The 9311-nt window shown below is 45.6% G+C and overlaps 1 pseudogene; it reads right to left on the bottom strand.

The window, feature by feature from the left end:
* Positions 1-4959: 4959 nt before the first annotated feature.
* On the bottom strand, positions 4960-5592 carry LOC114084521 (protein lin-28 homolog A pseudogene; annotated as a pseudogene).
* Between the last annotated feature and the right edge of the window lie 3719 nt (positions 5593-9311).

Below are 9311 nucleotides of genomic sequence, written 5' to 3'. Positions count from 1 at the left end.
GTTATGTCCTCATGGGTCATAATGACAGTCTGGGTTGCCATTCCCAGAGCAGAGAGCTGCAAGCCACAAGAAGCCAGGCTCCCTGCAGACATTTGGGAAGACTCAGGATGCCTTCAGCTGCTCCGGCTGCTGTCCCTCTCCCCCTCAATGAATGTGCTTCCTTCCATCCCCTTCCCTGCAGAAAGACAAAGCTCTGCCATCCTTCTTAGACTCTGAAAGTGCTTCAAGACTGTCCTTGGTAGGTCACTGTCACATTGCCTAATGTGCTTTACCAGCTGACGGACTGTTTCTGTATGAGCAGGAAGTGGTGAGGTTTCCCAGGCAAGAGACCGACTGTCGTTCACTGTAACAATTGTCACTTTTCTTGAGCAAATACAGCACTGAACGCCACAGAATGGAGTAGAATTGAATTGCCCAGAAGGACACATGCTCTCCAGGCATTTCTGTGCAGCTCTGTGTGTAATCCCAGGGCCTTTAGGTCGCATGATCATGCACTCAGATGCAGGCCATGATGTCTGCCTCCAGCCGAAACCCTTCAGCATCTGCTGTGTTTGTTGCCTGTCAGAAAAGACACAAAGCCTTGCTCACAGAAGAACTCACAGAAAATGAGTTTAGAACAACTCAAACTTGCACACTTTGTTGACTGAAGAATCCATTTGAAGAAACATTTGGTTATTTCTCATAATGTTAAATGTGTTAAATTATTACTATAATCAGTAATTTCACTGCTGGGTGTTATTCTAGAGCAATAGACACTATGAACCAAAGATCTTCAAGAATGTTCTTAGCAGCTATATTACAAACAACTGAAAACTAGAAATTAATGTCCTACATGAGAATCTGTAAGTAAACTTAAATCCATTCATAGCCCAAAATAGTGTTTGGAACTGAAAAAACAATGAGAGACTACAATGTGCAATATGTAGATGATTCCCAGATATATTTTGCTAATCAAAAAAAGGCAGACAGAAAAAAAAGTGCACATCTCCATCTGTATAAAGTTCTTCAGCAGGTAAAATAAATATCTTGTAAAAAAATAAGTAGATGGTTTTGGAGGTGACTGAGTGGGAAGGGGCAGAACTTGAGTTTCTTCGTTTCACTGTGTTTTCACTGTTTTCAGTGTGGTCAGAAGTGATCCTTGCTCCTGTTATTGGTACCCTTGCATAGATCTTCCTCAGTGAGTAACAGCCATGCTCCCAGAATCCAGTGCAGTCAGTGTTAAGTAGCATCCCAAGTCACATCCTGCAGTGGACAGCAGGTGTCCTCTTGGCCTGCTGGATAACTCACTGTGAAACATGATAGCGCCAGGCCGTGAGGGCATTCAAGCAGTTCTGTGGAGAGGCCCGTGGAGGGAATTTTAGGCCTCCTGCTCATATCCATGTGGATGAACCAATTTGAAGTGGACAGTCTGGCCCCTGTAAAACCAGCAGCAACTAGAACTTCACAAGAGATTAAGAGCCACAGCTACTCAACCATCCTCAAATTCCTGAAATACAGAAATGACAAAAATCTTGTATGAGAAACTATCTCTGTTAATGGACTAAACTTTAGGATGATTTATAATTCTGCAATCTATACAACTATTAATTGAAGAAAAATGAATTTTAAATTATAATAAAGAATCCTTTTAGCAGGTTTGCTTTGCAGTGTCATGGCTTAGCCCATTTACACACACACACACACACACACACATACACACACATATATACATATATATTTAAGGCTTACTTTAATGCCTTTACTTTAAATAAAAATGAATAAATAAGAATGAAGCAAAATGGCAACTGAAACTCCAAGCCGAACAGATATCCATTATTTTGGTCAGTTTTTCATCACTGTAAGCAAAAGACCTGAGAACAATGTAAAGGAGAAAAAGTTTATGTGGCTCTCATGGGTTTCAGAGGTTCGGTCCATGTTCAGAGGACTCCGTAGGTCTGGGCCTGTGGAGAGGTAAGCATCATGGCAGATGGGCACAGCAGAGGAAATCAGCTCAGGACATGACAGCCTGGAAGCAGGCGCACGTGCGCGTGTGCACACTCACACACACACACACACACACACACACATACAGCGCTTCCCACCAGGGCTGAAGTATAGATCCACTGCTTAGGTGAGGCTCTCTAACCTAATCATTCCAACTTTGAACGTACTTGCATTGTATCACACATGAGTTTTGGGAGAACACCACATATTCAACCCATAACATTCATGCACCAAACTATCTTCAAAAGAGCTAAAAAGAAAACAAGTGAGAGAAGGTGGTGCTCTTTTTTAGTATAACAGAAATACTTCTTTTTTTTTTTTTTTTTTTTTTTTTGAGTACCAATAAGTCTTTATTCATTGATTTTCCCAGGGAGAGGAGAAGGAAGGGAAGAGTCAGAATGTGTGTTATAAAATGATTAGAAAATAGGAAAGGAAGAAAGTATCTGGGTACAGCAAAATCAAATCATAATATAAAAACACCCCAATGGTGGGGGTCACCAAAGCCCAAGGGGGCTTAGTCTCCTGTATTTCAGGAATGAGGGGAAGAGATCAGGGAAAGAACAGATAGGTACATACTTTCCCACCCTCCCTCCCTCCCTCCCCATAAAATTCAAGATTTCACACAAAGCTTTGGTTTCTAGCAGTAAACATGGAGTTACATTCGTCCGTCTCCTATTAAACAATCTTGTGGCCACTTTGACATAAGTTTCTTGCACCTGAATAAAAGTTCCTGAGTGACTTGAACATACATTCATATTTTCTTTCCTGGTCTCCTGACCCCACTTTGTACATGGAAAGCCCCCAATTGCTTCTCTCTACTTTAGAATTACAGATTAAGTAGGTTTGATCCATGCAAACAGTAGTGTGGTATTTGGCATGAATTGCATCAAGAGCTGGTCTTGACTCCAGAGGTTAGGAACAAGGGGCAGGGAATCCCAGCTTCTTTAGGAATTCTGCATAAGTCATTTAAGAGTTGTAGAGACACTCAAAGGATTAAATGTGTATGTAGGTTTTCTTTTGAGGAAGAAGGTAGGATAAGAGTCAGGCTTTTAGGACAGAAGATCTGACCCAAAATAGCAAACAGGGAAAGAGGAACATAAAAGATGGTTTAAGACCCTCATTTCAAGAAGAGGGCCCCCCAAACTTATGTTTCAGATCCTTTTGCCTGGTGCAGAACCTTCTGTCAAAGATGCTTTGGCTATTTTTCTCTCAATACAAAAAGAAGTTTGTAAACAATAAAACCCCAAAAGAACATGGAGAAAGACCAACACATTATATTTACACAAACTAGGCCACCTAGCAATCACCAACTCAGAGACTCAGTAAAGTCCTACAAAGCCCAGACAAATATAATAACTAGAGGGGGGCAGCATCTGGGGGAGACAAGAAACCAGGATCAGACACACACCACCCAATGCGTTCTATTGCATTTATCCCGTTTCAACACAGTGAGGTAGGTTTGCGGTGATCTCACAGCATGTAAACGAAACCCCCTTTCTTTCCTCTTTTAGCTACCTTGACACTACTCATAATTATTGCAGCAGGGCAGGACACTGGCTCTGGGCGCCACATAGAGTCCTTGCTATGGGTCTCCCTGGAAGCCAAGAGTTTTGGAAGGTTAAGGATTTTAGCCCTTTGTTCATATAGCCTTCCTAGGGTGGGATAAGGGTACTGGTCTTTGAACTCATCCTTACTCTCCTTTTTTAAAAAAATTTTAAAACAAAAACACATATACACCCTGTTGTACATGGTAGGCCTAGGCTAATCTGGTGAAGGATGGGTCTATAAAGCAAGTTCCATGCCTTAGCATTAGACAACCATCACTTAACTTTGGCTTCCTCTCTGGACCTGTTAACCTGGCCCCCACCTCTCAAACTTCCCTGCACCACTTTTTTTTTGTTTAGACTAATTTCCAGTCTTCCAGTACAAGGAGATCAAGTCATGGGGCAACTCAATTAAAACCTAGTCTCCTATGAAACATTTAAGGTGGAGGGGGTTTCAAGAGGACAGTATAGCAGAAAAGCAAGCTCTAATTGGCAGAAATGAGGTAGTTCAATAGGCTGTGCACTCCAAATGGTTGCTCTCCATGGTGATAAAAACAACAACAAAAATTATTCCTGCTGTGCAGACCTGGAGCTGCTGCCGCCTTATCCCTGAGATTGCTCATGTACCTGAGAACACAGTGCAGGAATGAGGGCCTTAGATTAAAATATACAAAAATACAAAACCAGAATATTTATATTAAGGGGGAAAAAAAAAGTTAAAATGCACAAGATACGTCATTCGCACACAGATAGTGCAGTTGGCATCCTGGAGAAAGCGGGACCCAAGGTGCAGTTATCCAAGGGAGCAAATAAATAAAATCACATTGGCCCAGAAAGAGTGGGAGTGAGCTAGGAGCAGTGGGTCTGCAGCTGTTTCCCCAACCACCCCTTTTGCCTATCCTCACAACCCATGACTTGGGACAGTTTCCAGCACTATATCCCAAGATTGGATTATGAGGAAGGTAACAAGATGTGAAAATCCTGCTTTGCTCCTGAGATTCTCCCACAGAATGTGGTAGTTTGTGGGTTGGGTCCATTCATCTGATCTTTTGTGTTAACTGTTTCATGCCCTGGCAAGGGAAATATTATTACATTTCCTTCTTTGAAAGGAAAACAACCTCCCTATCATCCAGGCCACTTTCAAAAGCTAGAGGTTTTGGGGTGAAGAATCAGATAAAGCACACAGGTTTTAAGGTGGCTTTGCCCCAAAGCCCTTACTTGCATTTCGATAGAGCATGGCTGGAGTTCCTTTGCCTCGCCCCTTCCCCCCACTGAAAGGGAAGATGGGATGATGCAGGGGAACCCCGGCCTGAGAAACTTGGCACTGCCAGCTACCCCCAACCCACCCTTATCCCCACTTTCTCCACTCTGCCGATTGATGCCTGCTCCTTGAACTCCTGATAGCAAAAGAATAGCCCCCACCCGCTATGGCTCAATTCTGGGCCTCTGCAGGGAGCAGGGCAGGGCTGTGGATCTCTTCTTCTTCCTCCCGGAAATAGGCTGGCTTGCCCTGGGAGCTGGGCGCCTGCTGGGCCTTCAGTGGACATGAGGCTACCATATGATTGATGCTTTGGCAGAAGTGGCACTTCTTGGGCTGGGGTGGCAGCTTGCATTCCTTGGCATGATGATCTAGCCCACCACAGTTGTAGCACCTGTCTCCTTTGGATCTGCGTTTTTGCATGTTCTTCCCTTTTGGCCGCCTCTCACTCCCAATGCAGAACACACCACCAGGGCCAGTAACACGGATGGATTCCAGGCCCTTGGCAGACTTCTTAAAGGTAAACTCCACTGCCTCGCCCTCCTTCAGGCTCCGGAAGCCCTCCATATGCAGCTTACTCTGGTGCACAAAGACGTCCACTGGGGGGTCGAGCGCGACCCCGGCGCGGGCGGTCATGGACAGGAAGCCGAACCCCATGCGCACGTTGAACCACTTACAGATGCCGGTACCGTGCAGCAACTGTGGCTCGTCTGCTGCCCGGGCCGCGTCCGCCGGCGCCTCCTCGGGCGCCTTCTCCGCCGCTTTGGTGCAGCCACCTGCAAACTGCTGGTTGGACACCGAGCCCATGGTCGTCTGCTGAGCCCGTGGCCCCGGGCCCCTAGTCGGGCGGCTGCTGGCCCCAGAGAAGTCCGCAGGCAAAGGGGTGGTTCGGAGAAGCCAGAAATACTTCTTGAAGTGGGCAGGAAGGAACGAGTTGCCCAAGTCACCCGCCCTAACTCCTAGAAGCCCAGCATGGGGAGAGTTGCCTCCCCTTTCAGGGAGGAAGAGAGAATAAAGTTTGGGGCTTAGACATGAAACCCAGGCCCAGGCCCACTACAGTAACACCCTGTATAGGCAAGGCTCCACCCCTTCTGACAGGCCATTCCCATGGATTTAGCCTGGAACTTCACTAGGCCAGGCAGCTGAAGGCCTGCACTCCTCCACCAACCTCAGAGGCTGACCTGGGAGCAAGACTCCACTCAGTGATCAGCTAGGCATGAAAGACAGCAAAAGCTTTGTCTAAGATTCTAGTGCCAGCCCTGTCTCAGTGAGACAAAGCACAGAAGGCCCTGTAAACAGGCCACAGTGCAGATGGAGCCTCTAGACCCATTTAAGACCAAGATCTACTGTTATCGTTTAGCTATGAGCTATCTCCAGAAAGGTCATGTGTCAGAAGATGCAAGAAAGTTTGGAGGAGAGATGATAGGGTTATGAGGGTCTTAACCTAATCAGTGCATTAATCCTCTTGAATGGATTAACTGGGTGGTGACTATAGGCAGGAAGGTGTGGCTGGAGGAGGAAGGTCACTGCCTTTGGGGTTTATATTTTGTCCCTTGTGAGCCAAGCTTAGTCTCTCTGCTTCCTGAAACCCATGTTCTGGCTTGCTTTCCTGTGACACTCTTCTGCCCTGATGTTCTGCTCATCTTGCGTGCAGAGCAATGGAGCTGGCTGTCTATGGACTGAGACCTCTGAAACTGTAAGGGTCAAACTTTCCTCCTCTAAAAAGTTCTTGTCAGGTCTTTTGGTCACAGCAGCCAAAGAGCACATGCCACTTGAGCACTACTGGCACAGACTTGTTAGGGTCTGTAAACAAGTCAGGATGGCGCCTGGCATATTGCCAGAGGGAGTAGTTTGTGAAGTAACGCCTGCGAGCCATTGAGTGTGGAGATTCCTTATTGGTTGACTGCTGTATCTAGTTTATGTTAATTAAGATAAGCTGTGTGGAATGTATAAATACCTCTGTGGTCCTACAATTAACAGCTCCCATTCCTGCTGTATCAATCTACACAAGTTGCTCGTCACCCCCCCACCCCCACCCCCGGTTATTTTGCTGCAGTCGGACTGCGGCACAGACTCACAGTTCAGTGTGCATTGCTCCCAGCCTCAGAGGGGGCCCAGGTCATACCACCTCCTCCTAAGTCTGTGCAGGCCTCTGTGGCTGGGAGACTTGGCATATCCCAGTTAAGCACCAGTTTAGATGGCCGAGGCCAACCTTGGGCAATGCCGATCTCAACAGATAACTGCTCAGACATAGGACTCTAGAGTCACTCTGGCACAAGGTGGGAACTGTGGGATGGACTCGTGTGTGAGCCTGCACCACATCAGCTTCAGTGTGGGCTTCACCACACTCCTGAGACTTCACAAGTCATTGCCAATCTGAGAGGCAGGTGTGACCTAGCTCAGCATCCGCTGGGTAGCCAAGTGACTGCCTTCACCAACATTATCCTGACCTCAGGCAGCAGGGTGGGAGAAGACCCATCTTCTGGGAAACAGGAAAGTGTGGTAAGTGCAAGACTTTGCCCTGGAACTCAGTGTTGCCCAGGTGAAAACTAATACTGGGCAGGTCCTAAGTGCCTCCACACCCAGGCTTGCCTATCAATGGAGACTGTGGAACAGCCCCAGTTTCAGGAAAGACAGGCAACTCCAGTCTATAGACATGGTTTCAGCCAACAGCACCTGTGCTGTGTTGCTATGGTCTTGGGTCACAAGTCTGCCTCAGCAAGAGGTAGCCAATAGCAGTGTGAGGTTTCTTTTTTTTTTTCCTACCCCAGTGTTGTGCTGCTTTTGGTGGGCTGTGTGCAAAGAATGTAACATAGATTGACAGATTGACAGAATTGTTGGCCACAGGCTGGTATCTGTGGACGAAGCATCCAAGTCTCTCCTGGCCCCAGGGAAAGACTTGTGGATACAGACTACTCTTTCTAGGTACTTCCCTATTTCTTTTGAACAATCCACCACCAGTGTGCATTTGGGAAAACCCAGGGCTTGGATTTATCTCTACTATTGAAATAGTGGTAACAGACCAACAACAGACCACCATAAAATCTGGACCTGAGTGCCAAACAGGGCTGAAACAATGGAAGTGACTACAATCTCAGAGAAAATAGATAGCCTGGTCAGAATTTTTATAAACAAGGCAAAATCAAAGCCAAATTAGGAGACTGAAATAAATGCCAAAATTCTTTAACACACAAACAATAAGCAAGGAATAAACATACTACTGGAGACAATCACCAAACCACAAAGGTCAGATCGTAAGAGAGACAGAGTGAGTCAGCTTTGTATTGCTGTGATCAAAACAGCTAACAAGAAGAAGATAGAGGAGGAAAAGCTTGTTTTAGCTCACAGTTCCAGAGGTTTAGTCTACAGTCAGCCATGTCCATTGCTCTGGGTCCAAAGTAAGTCAGCCCAAGTGAGCCTTTAGGTTACAGCTCTCATAATCAAATCATTTCCCCCCTGAATATTCCTCATTAGCATAAATTTTGGGGGACACCTCACATCCATACTGTAGCAGGGAGGAAGACCAAAAGTAACTATAATAAAATAAAGCTCAGGTTGCACAATGGTTGTAGCAAGACCTTACCTACCAACAATCACCTCAAAGGTAGATGAATTAAATTCTCCAATTAAAATGCACTCACTAGATTTGCATGAGCTATTTGCACATTGCTTCATGTCTATGGCTTTGCCCACTGCTAGGCTAATGGAAGAACTTTGAGCTTAGCTATGTATGCTAAGGTGCTCGGAAGGTCAGCTATGATAACTGTACCTCAACTTACAGTGGAGTTTCATCCCACAGCTACATTGTAAGTTGAGGAACATCCGTATTTAAAAGCCTGGCATTCAGAACACAGTGAAAATTGAAAGAATGCTGCAATTGGAAAAATCATATTAAAAATGAATAAAGAACTCCTACAACTCAGTATTAAAGCACTAAAAGACATCAAAAATATGAAAATTATTTGAATAAACATTTGTCATGAAAGGGCATATAAATGGACGACAACTGCATAAGCTGCACTCAACAACATTAATCAGGAAACTGCCAGTCGAAGCTCATGTGATGTCACCACGTGCCTGTTAGGATGTTGTTGTTCATTGCTATAACCTGAGGCTGTACAATGCAGGATGAAGAAGTTTATTTAGCTCATAGTTTTAGAGGCTGCAAGTCCAAGATCAGTTCTTCCCACAGGATTGTCCTCTGCTAAGGGCCTCATGGTGGATGGCATTACGGCAGGAACCCAGAAGAAATCACATGAGAGAGAGAAAGGCAGAGAGTGGGAGGGTCCTATCCTTCTCTGTTCATAACAATGCAATCTCACACACACAAAAATAAAAACTCATTCTAGGAGACCATCATCCCTTCCAGGACCAGTGCCTAAGTGACCCAATTGCCTTTCATCAGGCTCCATCTCCTAAAGGTTCCACCACCTCCAACATCAACACCTGAGGACCTCAGTCCAAACAGGTGGGCTGTTGGATGCATGATCAAAGCATATTCAAACCACAGCACTCAACCCTGGCCT

This window comes from Marmota flaviventris, chromosome 5 (genome assembly GCF_047511675.1).
Source record: "Marmota flaviventris isolate mMarFla1 chromosome 5, mMarFla1.hap1, whole genome shotgun sequence".
Lineage (NCBI taxonomy): Eukaryota > Metazoa > Chordata > Mammalia > Rodentia > Sciuridae > Marmota > Marmota flaviventris.
This window is presented reverse-complemented; position numbering and strand designations above follow the sequence as displayed.